Source organism: Malus sylvestris, chromosome 11 (assembly GCF_916048215.2).
Source record: "Malus sylvestris chromosome 11, drMalSylv7.2, whole genome shotgun sequence".
NCBI lineage: Eukaryota > Viridiplantae > Streptophyta > Magnoliopsida > Rosales > Rosaceae > Malus > Malus sylvestris.
The window spans coordinates 18,366,383-18,384,302 of NC_062270.1; positions in this window are offsets into that span (position 1 = coordinate 18,366,383).

Here is a 17,920-nt window from a genome sequence, read left to right on the forward strand (position 1 = left end):
TTCAGCCTAGTACTTCACCCTGGGGAGCTCTAGTTTTATTTGTGAGGAAGAAAGACGGGACTTTGAGGCTATGTATTGATTATAGGCAATTAAATCGGGTAACGATTAAAAACTGTTATCTGTTGCCTCGTATAGATGATTTGTTTAATCAGCTTCGGGGCGCCTATGTATTTTCTCATATTGATTTGAGGTCTGCTTATTATCAATTGAAGATCAGAAGTGAGGATGTTTTTACGACAGCTTTTAGGACTCAATATGGTCATTATGAGTTTCTTGTGAAGCCATTTGGGTGCTTTTATGGATTTGATGAATCAAGTGTTCCATCAATATTTAGACAGGTTTGTCATTGTCTTTATTGACGATATTATGGTGTACTCTAAGTCTAAATCAGAGCATGTTCGACATCTCACTTTGGTGTTGAAGAAATTGAGGGAACACCAGTTGTATGCTAAGTTTAGCAAGTGCCAATTTTGGCTAGATCAAGTGGCATTTTTGGGACATGTTATATCAGCTCAAGGTATTCTAGTGGATCTTCAAAAGGTAGCAGCTGTTGAAAATTGGGAGCAACTATGAACCGTCACTAAGGTACGGAGTTTTCTTGGACTAGCAGGTTATTATCGACGGTTTGTTAAAGATTTTTTGGTTATTGCCTTCCCACTGACGATATTGACTAGAAAAGATGTTAAATTTGAGTGGGATGATAATTGTGAGCAAAGTTTTTAGCAGTTGAAGTATTGTCTCACTCATGCACCTGTTTTGGCACTACTAGATGATAGTGGTAATTTTGAGATTTATAGTTATGATTCCTTAAACAGTCTAGGTTGTGTGTTGATGCAGCATGGTAGGGTGATTGCTTATGCTTTGCGACAGTTGAAGCCTCATGAGATGAGCTGTCCTACTCATGATCTTGAATTAGCAGCTATTATCTTTGCCTTGAAGATTTGGAGACATTATCTTTATGGTGAGAAATGTAAGATTTTTACAGATCATAAGAGTCTTCAGTATCTTCTCACTCAAAGGGATCTTAATCTTTGACAACGAAGATGGATAGAGTTGCTTAATGATTATGATTGCACGATTGATTATCACCCTGGTCGTGAAAATGTGGTGGCGGATACACTTAGTAGGAAGCCTCAAGCGAGAATTAATGTTTTGTACGCTTGTCATGTTCCTCTTCTTGCGGATTTGAGGTCCAATGGAGTGAAATTAGGGGTGGAAGATCGAGAGGAAGCTTTACTTACTAGTTTCCAGGTCAGACTAATTTTAATTGATCGAGTGCTTGAGGCTCAAATGAATGATGAGGAAACCCAGGAATTAATTCAAGCAAGAAATGAAGGGAGAAAGAAAGACTTAAGGATTAGAGAATCGGATGGCATGCTTATGCAAGAAGGAAGAATGTATGTGCCGAATAATGCAGAGTTAAAGAAAGAAATTCTTGATGAAGCACATGTATCGGCTTATGCAATGCATCCTGAGGGTACTAAAATGTATCATACCATTCAATCATTTTATTATTGGCCGGATATGTGATAGGAGCATATTTATGCGACTTAGTTAGCTTGTTCTTGCACATTTACGTTGTGTTTTCTTAGTTATTTTAGTGTTTAAAGTCATTTTTGTGTGTTTTCAGATTCTAAGGACAAAGTATGCAAGAAGATGCATTTTGGAGGCCTTTGGAGCAGTTTCGGGTTTGGAATGGATAGCAAATGCATGGAGCAAGGTGGATGGACAAAATTGAAGACTAAAGAGGCTAAGAATGTGAAGAATTATTGTACAAAGGATAAAGAACTCAGCCACAAAAGAGTGTCACTCCACAATGCACCTTCCTTGCCGTGCAATCACCATTGTATTCCCTTTGGATTCCCATGCCATGCTTAATCACCCTTGTCCCCTACATTATTTCTGATTTCATGCCTCAATACATTTAATTATTACACTCAATTGCTGCATACCTCTTGTTCCCTTCACCCATCAGATTTCATACAACTTTCACAACCATTACATGCACCAATTGATGCTCCATCAGCCACCTTTGGAATCCCATGCCGTGTGCAACACATGTTGCTGCACCTTGGACTCATTTCTGAAACATTTCACCTCCCTTTTCATTTCTATGCAATGTGCACAATCATTCATGCTCCCTAGCTACAACACCACTCCATTTTACCCTCCATACTTTGCATCATTACTTCATTTTCATCCTTGGACCATTGCACACCACAAATTCACCCTCATTGCTGTGCACTTCCTCCATTGCCTAACCTGATTCTATAGGATTTTTGGGGCCTATATATACATGTTAACACCCCTTGGCCAAGGGATGACCTCCCATATTCATCATTTATCACAGAAAATTCGTCCATACACACCCTAGGCAGCAAAACACCCCAAAAACACCATTCTAGTGCCCAGAAAACATAACAGCCACTCCACCTTCTTCCACCCTCTTTGCCGAGTTCTCCACCACCCTCCAACCATCAAACACTCCGCCACACTCACCCTAAACCTTTTCATACCATTCCCCATCCATTCTACACCATAAAACTACCTAAAACCTGTCCACAAACCAATCTGCCGCAAGCAAGGGAAAGGAGAAATCTTGGATGCACTTGCTGCCAAGTTGAAGCATTCTAGGTGTTTTCTTTCTTTGGATTTTAATGTCTAATTCATGTAATCTTTGTTTTGCTTTAAGTATGATTGGCTAATCTTGTTTTGGCTAAGGGTGTATTTAAAACCATGATTATATATGTGAAATAAGTTGATTACTTCCAGTTATCGTTGCATAAGTTGTGAATACAATTTGCTTAACCGTTGGATTGAGAACTTATTCTTGCATGTTGATTGAGAGTGCACGCTTAATTTGCATGCTTGAATTTGGTGCTAGGATATAAATTTGTTTCACCTAATCGTTATGGATTTATATTCGCAAGTAGTGAAGGTCACTAGTCACGATCGTGTTAAGTAGATTCCTGGCAAAAGTATCATGTTTTTCATAGTTACAAATGCCTTGTCGATGCTTATGATTTCCAAAGAACGTAATGATTCTAACTTGTGTCTTTATCATGCTGTTCATATAGATAACTTGTTAGGAATAATTTGTTGGCGATGCATATTCATCCAATTCAATGATTCTAGGGAAATCTGAAGGTTAATTTAAGCGGACCTAATTAACTTGGAGTGTCGAGGTTCATAATTTATTGAATTGATAACTGGAAATTGATTTACGTTGCATATATTTCATGTGTGGAGAAGAAACCCTTAGCTATTCCATCATCCATTGATTCATCACAATTTTGTCTTACAATCTGTTTTCTTTACAATCTGCCAAATTAATTTAAGTTCGTCCAAACACAATTCCCCCATATTTTGTTGAGTCTTAGTCATTCAAATTTGTGTTATTTTGTGTTCTTAAGCATTTGGAGTCATAAACACTTTGGATTCCGTCCAAATCAAGTTCTAGTTTCTTTTTGAGTCAATTTGATTGTTTTAGGCAGTTTTGAGTGCTTTAAATCTGTTTGAGTCATAGTAGTCTTGTTAGAGTCTTTAAGTTTAGTTTTTGTGTTTTTGAATCAATCTATATTAGATTAGCACCCCTAGTTAATCCCCCGTTAGAACGATCCCTACTTACATCATTACTACAATTGTCACAAATAGGGTTTAATTTGTGTGTTTAGTTATTTTACGCATCAAATTTTGGCGCCGTTGCCGGGGATTAACAAAGTCGCTAATCCCTTGTCTTGAGTCTTGTTTAAATTGTTTAGTTTCTGTTTTGTTTTAATTTTGCACCGTGGGTGTGTTTTGTTTTTGTGCCGTGTATAGGCACCTTATTTCCTTACTTGTGCCGAGTCTATTAAGTTGGTTACTAACTTTGTTTGCTCTTGTGTGTAGGTACTAGTTTATGACCCGTAGCTCACAACCTGTTCATGAGCATATCTTCGACTTTGACAGTGATTTTGAGAGGACTTTGAGAGGGAAAAAGAGGTTGTAAAAGTCTAATCCTCCTAGTCCCGAACCTGAATTAGAAGAGCAAGAAGTTGAGGTTGAAGAGGAGGCCACGGCAAGGTGTAAAGAGGAAGTACCAACCATGGCAGTAGACAATCGAACCATCAAGGAGCTTTCTGCCTCGGGTTTGGCCAATGCAGCCCCTCTTTGCATCCAATACCCTAAGGTAGACCCTGAGAAGACCGATGAATTTGAGTTGAAGTTAAGTTTACTACATCATATACCCAAGTTCCATGGGTTATCAATGGAGGACCCCAATAAGCACTTAAAGGAGTTCGAAGTAGTATGCTCAAGTATGACACCGGTGAACGTGGATAGCAACATATTGAAGATGAAAGCTTTTCCCTTTTCTTTGTTGGAGAAGGCCAAGGATTGGTTGTATGAGTTGGCTCCCGGAACTGTCACATCATGGGAGAGTATGAAGCGAGCCTTCTTAGAGAAGTTCTTTCCGACATCACGAGTCATTCTTCTTCGCAAGAAGATTAGTGGAATTCAGCAAAGCCAAGGTGAATCTTTTCCAACTTATTATGAACGTTTTAAAGCTCTTGTTGCTGCTTGTCCACAACACCAAATGAAGGAGGAGCTACTTCTTCAATATTTTTACGAAGGTCTTTTACCACTTGAACGACAAATGTTGGATGCATCCGCGGGAGGAGCTCTAGTGGACAAGACACCTAGGGATGCCAAAACTCTCATTGTTAATCGAGCACTCAATGCACAACAATATGAAGGTGTTGGGCAAAGAGACACCCCACGGCCACATCATGTAAATAAGGTAAGTTTTATTTCTGAGTTACAATCCCAAATGGCTAACCTTACGTCTATGTTATCGCAGTTTGTTGAAGTCCCCAAAGCGCAAGGAACTACAATCTGCGGTGTATGCTCCATTCAAAGACACCAATATGATCAATGCCCTAAACTAATTGAGAATGGAGGGTGGGAATCTGCCAATGCTGTGGGTTATGGGAATCAAAACCAACCAAGGGGTGATCCCTTCTCCAATACATACAATCCGGGATGGCGTGACCACCCCAATTTCAGATGGAGAGATGCACCACAATATGGCCAACAAAGTGGATTCCGACAACCCCCGGGTTTCTTTCTGAGGCCAATGGCACCACAACAACCTCCTCAAGCACAATCATCCCAACCCAACACAGGTACGTCTATGAATGACGATAAAACATATCAGTTACTAACCACACTGGTGCAGGGAATGCAGAACCAAGCAAAGGAGGTTAATGAGCTAAAGAAGCAAATGGGCCAAATGGCCGAGTTTTTGGGACAATTCCGTGAAAATGGTAAGTTACCAAGCACTACGGTGGTCAATCCCAATGGTGGTTTCGAATCTGCAAAAGCTATCACACTAAGAAGTGGAAAAGAAGTGAGAAACAAGGAAGACGAGAAGATACAAATTGAAGAAGAGGAGCAAACTTACCCCATGGCAAGGGTAGCATCACCCATGCCGCAGCCATCTAAGACCTCCCATCTGTCCACCCTAGGTAAGATTGTCCCAAATGTTGTGATTTCTAGCACTAATCTGCCAAATATTCCTTTCCCTCGCAGATTTGCACAATCGAAGAAGGAAGAAAGCGAAAAGGACATTTTGGATACCTTTCGAAAAGTCCAAGTAAACATTCCTTTACTTGATGCTATTAAGCAAGTGCCCAGGTATGCAAAGTTTTTAAAAGAGTTATGCACAACTAGGAAAAGAATTTCAACTAAAGAAGTTGTGAAAGTAAGTGAAAATGTATCCGCGGTTTTGCAACGAAAGTTACCTCCAAAGTGTAAGGATCCAGGGAGCTTTACTATCCCATGCATAATTGGAAACACTAGATTTGAACAATGCATGTTAGATCTAGGTGCTTCTATTAATGTTATGCCATATTCCATTTATGCATCAATGAACCTTGGTGAGTTAAAACAGGATGGTGTTATAATTCAATTGGCCGATCGTTCTAACGCATATCCCAAGGGAGTCCATGAGGATGTTTTAGTCCAGGTCAATCATCTTATCTTTCCTGCAGATTTTTATGTCTTAGAAATGGAGGATTCGAGCCATGCTCCATCATTGCCAATCTTGCTACGCCAACCATTCATGAAAACAGCGAGAACAAAGATAGACGTGTTCATGGGAACATTGACCATGGAGTTTGATGGGGACATTATTCCTTTTAATCTTTCTGAAACCATTAAATATCCAATTGAGGACCATTCTTGTTTTGCTATTGACATTGTTGATTCTTTGGCACAGGTACATTTGGATCGAATGAACGACGATGCACTTGAAATAGCCTTAGTGCACGGCATAGGAGCAAGAAATAAGGGTGGGGGAATCCTTGCAACCCACGGTATGGAATCTGATCATATTGTCCTGCCCCCTTGTGGTGAAGTACTTGAAATGGTCGCGGCCCTCGCGTCGTTACCCTCACAATCTGGTAAGTCTCCACTCTCAATTTTAGATTCGGTTTTGGCTAACAAGTTACTTCCATCAATTGTGCAGCCACTCACACTGGAGTTGAAGCCATTACCTTGTCACTTGAAGTATGTTTTCTTGGGAGAAGATCAGACATTACCCGTCATCATATCTAGTTCACTCACGGCCCAAGAAGAAGACAAGTTGATAAGGGTGTTAAAGGAGCACAAATCTGCCATTAGATGGACCTTGGCGGATATCAAAGGCATTAGTCCCACCACGTGCATGCATCGCATCCTTTTGGAGGAGGGAGCTAAGCCATCTCGAGAGGCTCAACGTCACCTTAATCCACCCATGTTGGAAGTAGTAAAGAAGGAGGTTATAAAATTGCTTGATTGTGGTGTTGTATACCCTATTTCTGATAGTCGTTGAGTGTCTCCCGTGCAGGTTGTTCTAAAGAAGTCCGGAGTCACTGTGGTGAAGAATGAAGAACAAGAGCTTGTACCTACTCGTGTGGTAACCGGTTGGCGTGTTTGTATTGATTACAGGAAGTTAAATGCCATGACAAGGAAGGATCACTTTCCGTTGCCATTCCTGGACCAAATGTTAGAAAGGTTAGCCGGTTATCAATTTTATTGCTTTCTTGATGGATATTCCGGATATAACCAAATTGTGATAGCTCCGGAGGACCAAGAAAAGACAACGTTCACGTGCCCCTTTGGCACCTTTGCATACAGGCGCATGCCATTTGGTTTGTGCAATGCCCCTGCGACATTTCAACGATGCATGGTGAGTATCTTTTCTGATTATGTGGAGAAAATTATTGAGATATTCATGGATGATTTTAGCGTTTTTGGTAATCCATTCGATCATTGCTTGAGTAATCTGACCTTAATTTTGAAACGTTGTGTTGAAACGAATCTTGTGCTTAATTGGTAAAAATGTCACTTTATGGTTAAGCAAGGTATTGTTCTAGGACATATTATTTCTGAAGAAGGCATTGAAGTGGATAAATCTAAGGTAGACCTTGTTCGTCATTTACCCTCTCCAACTTCGGTTAGAGAGGTTCGTTCGTTTCTTGGTCACGCAGGTTTTTATAGGCGTTTCATAAAGGATTTCTCCAAGATTGCACAACCACTATGCCGATTGCTTCAAAAAGAGGTGGCTTCCGAGTTTGATGATGCATGCTCCATGGCATTCAAGCAATTAAAAGAAGCTCTTATTTCGGCTCCCATTATCACACCTCCAAATTTGAGCCTTCCATTCGAGTTGATGTGCGATGCTTCGGACTATGCGATTGGTGTTGTTTTGGGGCAGCGAAAGAACAAACAACCTCATGTTATTTATTATGCCTCTAGGACACTAAATGATGCTCAATTAAATTACTCCACCACTGAAAAAGAATTACTTGCTGTGGTATTTGCATTAGATAAGTTCCGATCATACTTACTTGGTACTAAAGTTATTATTTTTACTGATCATGCAGCTCTCATGTATTTGCTCACAAAAAAAGAGGCCAAGCCTAGACTAATTCGATGGATGTTGCTTCTACAAGAATTTGACATTGAGATTCGGGATAAGAAGGGCGTGGAGAATGTGGTGGCTGACCACCTAAGTCAAATGGTGCATGAGGAAGCATCGCCAATTTCTGAAACCTTCCCCGATGAGCAATTAATGTCTATTCAGGTAAGTGAGCCTTGGTATGCAGATTTGGTGAACTTCCTGGTGTCTAAACATATCCTTAGCACACTTAATAGGAATCAACGTGATAAGCTTAAAAAGGATGCTAGGTTTTATGTTTGGGATGATCCATACCTTTGGAAATTTTGTCCCGATCAGATTGTACGCCGTTGTGTGAATGAATCTGAGTTTCAATCTATTTTAACATTATGTCATTCATATGCATGTGGGGGACATTTTGGCACCCAACGCACTGCCCTTAAAGTCTTAGAATGTGGGTTTTATTGGCCAACCATTTTTAGGGATGCTAGGACATTTTGCCTTATATGTGATCGTTGTCAACGAATGGGTAATATAAGTGCTAAGGATCAAATGCCACAAAACCCTATACTTTCTGTTGAAATATTTGATGTGTAGGGAATTGATTTTATGGGTCCTTTTCCGTCATCACATGGTTTTCTCTATATCTTGTTGGCGGTGGATTATGTTTCCAAATGGGTGGAAGCAAAAGCCACCCGGACTAACGATTCCAAAGTGGTTGCAGAATTTGTGAAGTCTAACATTTTTGCTAGGTTTGGAATGCCTCGAGTTCTTATAAGTGATGGAGGTTCACATTTTTGTAATCGCACAATCGAGGCACTGCTTAAGAAGTACAACGTTACACATAGGGTTTCGACACCCTATCATCCTCAAACAAGTGCGCAAGCCGAGGTGTTGAATCGAGAGATAAAACAGATTCTGGAGAAAACAGTTGGGCCAACAAGAAAAGATTGGAGCTTGAGGTTAGAAGATGCATTGTGGTCTTATAGGACCGCCTACAAAACACCCATAGGAATGTCCCCCTTTCGGCTTGTGTATGGAAAACCATGTCACTTACCTGTGGAGTTGGAGCACAAGGCCCATTGGGCCGTGAGGAAGTTCAACATGGATGTAGATGAGGCGGGAATTCATCGTAAGCTTCAATTGAATGAACTTGAGGAAATACGGAATGAAACTTACGAGAATGCTCGACTTTACAAGGAAAAGACGAATGCCTTTCATGACAAGATGATTCGCACCAAGTCCTTCTCTGTTGGACAAAAAGTGTTGTTGTTTAATTCTCGTCTTCGTCTATTTCCGGGTAAGCTATGTTCACGTTGGATTGGACCCTTTGTTATTACTAATATTTTTCCTCATGGTGCAGTCCAAGTTCGTAGTTTCAAAACAGGTCAAGAGTTCAAGGTGAATGGGCATCGCGTGAAGCATTACTACGAGAGCTTTGTAGAACATGATGTGGAGGAGACAACCCACTATGCCGTGGGTTCCCATGAAGGTTGATCAATGTGGCATCGTCTGGCTGAAAGACGTTAAAGCAAGCGCTTCTTGGGAGGCAACCCATTTATTCTGCCATGATTGTCAATATTATTGCTTGTTTAATTATTTTTGGGTATGGTTTTCTATTTTGAAACATTAACAAATATGCAAAGGATTTTAACATTAAACTTCATGGAAATGAACAGGAAACTGGGAAATAAAGAAACACAGCATAATACAAGAGGGAGCCTTCATAAAGGCTGCTTAGGAGAAGTCTCAGTAGTCGGCGGAGTCTCAACAGTCGGTGGGGCCACAGAAGGAGGAGGTATCAGAGGTTGATCATTTGGAGCTTCACTACACGGTACAGCCTCAGAAGACGAAGGCAAATGCTGTTGGAACAAACCCATAAACCTCCGATGATTAATTAAAATCTGACCATCAGATTCCTGCATCTAGTCAATTTTCCTCTTCATGTTTGTGGCATAGTTGTGTGCGAGCTTGTGCAACTGTTTATTCTCATGCTTGAGTCCTCTAATCTCCTGTTTGAGACTCATTACTTCAGCCGCCAATGATTCAACTTGACGGGTTCGAGCAAATAGGCGTTGGGCCATGTTGGACACAAAACCCGCACACTGCACATTAAGAGCCAGATACTCCTTAACAGCCAACTCATCAGACCGTCTGGAAAGCAGTCTGTTATCTTTAGGAGTGACAAGGTTCCGGGCCACCACCGCAGCAGTCATGTCATTCTTCATCACCGAATCCCCAACGGTAAGAGGACCAGTAGGGGATATGAAGGATGGGCGCCATATGTTGTCTGGAGAAGGCGGGGCTGCCTCTTCACCAAGGTTCAAGTCAAAACGATGGTCGGAAGGGCCAGACATATTTCAGAGGTTTTGGAGAAAGAAGAGATGGGCTAAATCCAGAGGTTAGAAGTGCAAAGGGGAGTTTTACAAGCGGAATTTCAATGCACTTTGAAATGAACTACGCACCTCTATAAAAAAACAGCACTCGATGAGGCCGATTCCAGTTATCAAGGAGGCACTCGCTTTCTCAAAAGTTGGGCTTGAAACTACGGGCCAATCTTCCTTTTCTAGATTTGTCCGCACTTGTCACATGCAATCTCTGCCCTCAACGAAGCTCAGAACTCGAAGCGCAAATTTCGGATATTAAAGAGGCATCTGCTTTATCAAGACGTGTTAGCATCTGTCAATTGCACATCTGCGTTGCATAAATCATGCACAATCTGTCGAAGATTTTTAGAGAAGCGGAATGCACGTGTAGTTTACTGTTAAATTATCCCAGGCTTGCCGACACGAGTAATGGAACAATGCCTTCCCAGCCATTAAGAAAATTCTATAAATGTTGAACTTCATAGTGAGGCAGCCTTACCCAACTTTCAGCCTCACTTAACCTTTCATCCTCTCTGAAATGGCTTTCCAACAAACCCTCTCGAGTCACTCTGTATTCCTCATTCCTTGGGATACTCTTGCGAACAACCCATCCAGAGCAAAAGTATTTCATATCATGAAGGTAGAAAGCAAGAGTATCTCATATCATGCATTCTCCGTGTCATTCACCGTGTCATTTTCCTTGTCTTTGTTCTAACCTGTAGGACTAGGAGAAGGAAAGCAATCAGCCAGCACTTGGCATCAATCTTTCGATCTGGAACCGACTGCTTGGAACCCCTTTCTGATTGCTTACCTAGCCTTGCTCTCGAGTACTCATCTTCATCATCTTGTGCTTCCTCTTCGTCTACCGCATCATAAGGGAAGTGAAAATGATACCTCGAAGCATGTGGAGACAATTTGCCAATTCATCCTCAGCTAGGGACAAGGAGAAAGAAAGCAAGAGGTGGGCACTTGGAAAGATTGAAGAAAGAAACAGACCAACACCTTTACCTCGTGCCTGCCCGCCGTGCAGAAGAAACAAGCAGAGAAGAATGCAGACTGCACAATCAAATCATCCCAGCAGAAGGAGTCTGATTTGAAACCAAAGAACTCTCATATTCCTCGCTCAGAATTCCAAACCAGTTCAAGATCAAAGCTGTGGAAAGTCAACAAGATCATCTATGTCCAAAACCAGATTTGCGTTCTTAAACTCTACTCTGTCTATTTTTTGTTTACTTTGCTATACTTGTCATGTTTATTCATTGTTTATTTGCTTGTTTTTTGTGTGAGTTTATGCTTGAAACATTGAGGACAATGTTTGATTTAAGTGTGGGGGGGGTAACCATTGTTTTGCATGAAATTCGTAGGAGTTTATCCACCATTACTTCTAATGTTGTTCCTTGCTCTTTTAAGTGTTTTCAAGCTGTTTTGGAGTGTTTCAGTGTGTTTTGACACAAAAATCCGAAAATCTCATAAAAATTTGAAAAATTGTTTTGAAAAAAAAAAAAAGTGTTTTCAAGCCATGAACATGCTTGAGATTTGAATTGATTTCTTCCAATTGTGATTTGATAAGTTGTGATTGCAATTCAATTATCTATTTTATTCATAACCGATTCTTGTTTGTTTATTAAGGATGCATACTTAGTTTTCATGCATGAATTAGATGCTAGAATATAAATGAGTTTCACCTAATTGTTACAAGTTTATATTCATGAGTAATGAAGGTTGTTTATCACAATCACGTTAATTGAATTCTTGGCAATTGTATCATGCATTCATAGTTATAATTGCCTCGTCAACACTTATGATTTTCATTGAACATAATGATCTCTGATTGTATCTCTATTATGCATTCATATAGGGGACTTTTAGAGAATGATTTGGGTTGTCGCATGCATTCATCCAATTCAATGAGTAAAGGAAAATCTGAGGGTTAATTTGTGTATCAAGGTTAATCTAGGGTGTTGAGCATCATAGTTTATTGAAAAGAAATTGGAAATCGATTCATATACAAGTGTGTCATGTGTGAAGAACGGACCTCTAACTAATCCATCCATTATCTTATTTCTTAAATTCGTTTTACAATCGGCCTAGTTTTATAACTTGCTTGTTTATTTCAAATTCATCCAAATCAAAACCCTCATTTTACTTTCTTGTTCCAAAGTGTTTAAAATCTGTTTTGTTTGTGTTTTAGAGTGTTTTGATTTAAGTCAAAACACTAAATTCGTCCAAAGTTGTGTTAGAGTCAAATCTGCTCAGTTTGTGTTTTTAGGCAGTTTTGAGTCTTTAGAATCTGTTTTGAGTCCCTTGAGTCTATTCAAACGTTTTTAACTTTGTTTTTATGTTTTTGAGTAAGTTTAGAGGTGCCCTCCTAATCCCCGGTTTAGAACGATCCCTACTTGCATTTATACTACAATTTGACAACAAGAGGGTTTAATTTGAGTGCTTAACTTTCATGGCATCACCCATCCCGAAACATTAATTATTTTGTCCTCGTTAGTGTGGAATGACGACTTTACCTTTAGCGTTGGGTCGTAATTGGGTATTTGGTCTAAGGAAAATGAAGTGAGTTAAAAGAATTGGACCAATCATTTTAAGTCCTAATTATTTGGATTCAATTTGGACTTAGATTTTCTTTGTTTTTGGTTGGTGACCCAATCTGGACACACACTCACACATATACCAAACTCTCGTTGACTTTCTCTCTCATTTTCTCTCGGATTTCCTCCATTGTCCATACAACTTTACGAACAACTCCTTTAGCAACCATTTCATGAACGGATCGAGGCTGTGAAGGTGATCTTTGTGTTCTTTGCAAGTCCAGGAGCTCATCTATGCCATTAGTTCGACATGAGAACTCGTAGAACTCGAGAACCAGAAAACCCCTGATTTGGTGCACTGTTCATCTAACGTGATCACGGACTTTTCTTCAAGTTTGGAGGTGTTAGAGAGCCTTAGAACTTCTTCACGAAGCTTAGGGAAGAATTTTGGAAGGTTTTGGACGTTAGGAAGCTCGGGTTTGACAAGTTGCAGAGGTGGTCGGATTATCGTGATTTTTCCGACAAGATTCCGTGAGTTTTAGGACCTAAAAGTGGTAAGGTTTTGTTCCTCTCATCCTAAGCTTCAATTTGGTACCAATTTCGTGACTTTTGGTTGAGAAATGAAGAAGATATGAACATTTGAAAATTTTCCAGTTTTCGGTGACACAGATGGCGACTACGACGGAATCCGGTGACTCGCAGGAGAAGAAGGCGAATATTCCATCAAAGTTGACAGAATATTCTAACGGCGTTAGGTATCTTTAACGGTATATTCTAATATTTAACGGAATATTCCCTAACGCCGTTAGGGAATCCGTCAGTGTGCCAGGCACGTGCCTACGCGTGGGCTGCACATGTGGCCGTGCCTTGGCGAGCGCATTGAACATCGAAATATTTTTATAAAAATATGGGGATGTTCATGGGGTTGAGTAGATCACGTTGTTATATTCAAACACCCCAATTGAGCAACGTATGAGAAGTTATTACCTAGTTTTTGTTATGTGTTTAAAAATAACGTTTAAATAGTTGTTTCGCATATAGGTGAGACCTATCTAGAGGAAGAGCGCAGTCAAGCGAGACTCGGGGGCTACGACCCTTTTACATATCAGTTAGTGGGCTTTTGATTTTCAATATATATATATATATACTTGGTATTTTTCCCATAAAACTTAATTAAATGGTTTGATATTTTGAAATGCAATGTCAAATGCTCTCTATGTTTAATTGTGCATTAGTATGGTTATATATATATATATATTGTTGCTCGATGTTGCGGACGCTCAGGTAAGCTTCAGGTGAGTATATTGATGGTAGTGATGGTAATGAGTATAATAGTGCTGAGATATATTTCGAGCTTATTATCTTGCACCCCGGTGCTAGTGCTCCGCCCGAGGACAAAGCCTAGCCTTCACGTGATCGTTCACCTCCCGCACCACACTCTCACCTTGGATCCAAGGTAAGTGCCAGTCTGTCGTACAGACCACTTTAGGTGGTTTCAACTCATAGGTGACTTGCGATACTTCGCACAGCCTTCACGTGACTGTAGAACTTGAGCGTATTTATTTACACCCAGCTTGTCGTACAGACCACTTTATGTGGTTCCGACTTGTGTGCAGAGAACTAGTTGATGAGTCATAGATCCAGTCGTACAGGTCATGTTAGGTGAGTCCGGCTGGCATACCATTCCATATTAGTTTATTTCACATGGCTTACTTATTTCTTGCTGAGATTTGACATGGTTTGTTTGTGGAATTGTTATTTCGAATTTGGTTGTGAGATATAAACATTTATGCTATTTTCTGGGAATTATACAGGTTTTACGGCGAGGGTTACTACTTTTGATAAATGAAATGGTTTTGAAAAACTTTGTTTTTACTCACTCACACTTTCTATTTTGCGCCCCTCCAGGTTTTAAGTAGGAGTGCTCGTTGGTGGCTCACGAGGAATTGACGGTAGGTCTGGCAGATCACCACAAATGTATGACCATTTTTGGTATTGTATAGTTAGCATTTGTCCTGCTGGACTGCACCTAGGATACCTACGCTCTGGTTATGTGTAGTCACACATATTCTCGTCTTTCACCTTATCTTATCTAGTGTTTTAGTCTGTTGGGTTTTGCTAATTCGCATTTCTTTATATCATTATTCTTCCGCACTGCGCACATGGTTACGTCACTCTCACGTGACGGCCAGCATGCCTTGATTTTAGGTTGGGATTTGTGAATATTAGAGTAATATTGTTCTTCACAAAATTATAGCAAGAAATAATGTACCCACATAATTACTAACATATTTTAAAAAATAACTACTGATACATTTTAAAACATAAAATAAATACATATACTTAGCATGGGTACATTTAGCAAAATTTAAAAAGGGTACGAATAAATTAAAAAATATGGGTACAAATAGAAATAAAACTTTAAAAAATATGGGCACAAAAAGAAATTAATATATGGGTACAAATTAAAATAGAAAAGAAAATTGGTACAAATTGAAAAAGGATTGCAAATTAAAAATGGGTACAAACTAAAAATAAAAATATATGATAAAAAATTTATCCATAAATATAAATATATCAAATGTAACATTTTTAACACTAAATGAATATATTTAGAAATAAAAAAAAATTTATTATTGAAATAATTAATGACGTTTATTAATACCCAAGAACATCAATCAAAAATTAAAAATGAACAAAGTTTTAATCAATTGAGTAGTAAAAAGAGGAATAGGAACCTAATTTCTCCTATTATTAATTTAAATACCACGGTAGCGATTAACCCATTTGGTACAAAATTATTCCCATTTGGTATGAATTATTCTTCTCAGACTACGTGTAAATAAGTTAATTAATAGCCTCACTACTCTAGTTCTTCATGGGCTTCTCGAAGACGGAATAGTTCTTCATGGGCTTCTCGAAGAGAGACTATCTGAGGTCCAAGTAGTATGTTTTTGACCTAAAGTGATTTTCTGGTTGGTGGTGGACCCAGCAATGAACAAGACTCAAACTTTGCGTGTGTTGGAGTCTTCAAATTATAGAATTATTTCAATTTATTTCAATTATTATTATTATTTCTTATATTCTCTTGTGAGCAACACAAGACAAATGAAGCAATATAATAACATATATCGAGTCAAATAAGGCGTGTCTCTATGTACCATGGATGAATATCGAGAATAAGAAATCAAATTTCAGTCAGATAATGAAATAAAATAATGATCATATTAATTAAACAATTCAAGCTTTTTCTAGTAATTTCTCAACTCCTAGAAAAAATGGAAAGAATTTCATACAGATATTCCAAATCAAAAAGGAAAATTACAAGGCTTGCACGTTGCGATATAAAAAAAAACATTATATAGCAAATCTTTCTTTTTATTATTTATTTTTCTTATTCTATTAGGAAAAACATTCCGAAAATCTGCTAAAATTATGATCAGTTCTCATGTCAATTATTATGATTTGTTATGCTGTCTCGTAGATCACATGGCTAGATACCATATGAGAATGTGAGGACAAAGCCTCACATTGGTGAGGGATTAAATCATGAAAGAACTTATAAGAAATCGTGCTATGTCACTTGGTTTTATAGTGGAATTTCAATTTTTTTTCACACGTCCATTGTCACGTGGTTTTTAATTGAATTTATTATATAATATATAAATAAATCTCTATATATTTGAAAAATGCATAATTGTATTGTGATACAAATTGCAAAATAGAATGATATACAGATTATAAATTATTAGAACATACTGAAATATGGGGAACAAACATATAAAAAATGTTTATCCAAGTATTCAACAAGTCTCTTACAATTTATTGAAGAAAAAAAATGCAAAATGAAAGTTATCTATTTTATGTATAAGTGAGAGTCGCGATCTAGGCGTGTTAGATATATTAGGCTGGCTCCTGGGCAAGTCTAGGTGTCATTTCTTAATTTTCAAACACATAGGATTTAATCAGGACGGTAGCCAGCTGCTTAGCACCTAGACAGGGCCTATGCGGGAATTTTTAGAATAGTAACTATACTAATGTGAATTGCAATTGTAATGCTCCAAAATTTGCTTCATAAGACAAAGTAGAAACATTTATACATAATTACATTTAGAAGAAAACACAGGCGATCTCCATTTATTTTGAGAGACGATTTTCGTACATTCATCTTTTCCTTTTGTATCACTGTTAATTTTTTATATAGAAAATTTTATATTTATATAGCAAAGTTGATTTTATATTAAATTCTTAATTAGAGAAAAGGGTTTGAACTTGAGTGTAGATAAATGAGCAGTGTTGTAGCCAACTTGATTAAGCTTTTAATTCTAAATATTAAAATTTAATATATAGATAAAAAGGAGTTCAAAAATCAAATCTTTCCCACTTTTATTTTTTATTCAAACAATAATAATAATACAAGGAGGTGCATCGAATCGAGGACGTATACTACCCTACCCTTTACCTAGCTACAACCTCACAATTAGGCTCTCTCTCTCTCTCTCTCTCTCCCCTTGAAAAAATGATATTATCTACCCTAAAAGGATGAGAGAGTGTGCTAAGCCTTATAATGGGTTAACCATAATATCGTAGTTCAACCCTAAGAGGATGAGAGAGTGTGCTAAGCCTCACAATGGGTCAACCATAATATCGTGGTTCAAATTTGTCTTTGGCAAAAATCGAATCTAAGACCTTTCATTTACAATTGAAGAGGAATATCACTAAACTACAGTATTAAGTGACACCTCTCTCTTTTTATATACAAGCGATATTTAAAAGTGGTGTGCTATCTACACACCTTATTTTACTTCTCACACACCCCTTGATAATTTATGTTCATTGATTTTCTTCAATTCATCCAATCTAACCGTTGAAAATTAAAAAGGTGTGTGAGAAGTAAAATAGGGTGTGTGGATATCACACCCCTATTTTAAATTATTCTAATCAATGTGAAATAGTTTGAACTCAGATGCAAACGACTGAGCACCCTAATTTAACTAATTGGCTTAACCCAGAATAGCTGCATTATAATATGATTTGATAAGCACAGTTGAAGTTACGATCCAACAGGGTTCACTTATAAATAAACTTCTTCGCTTTGT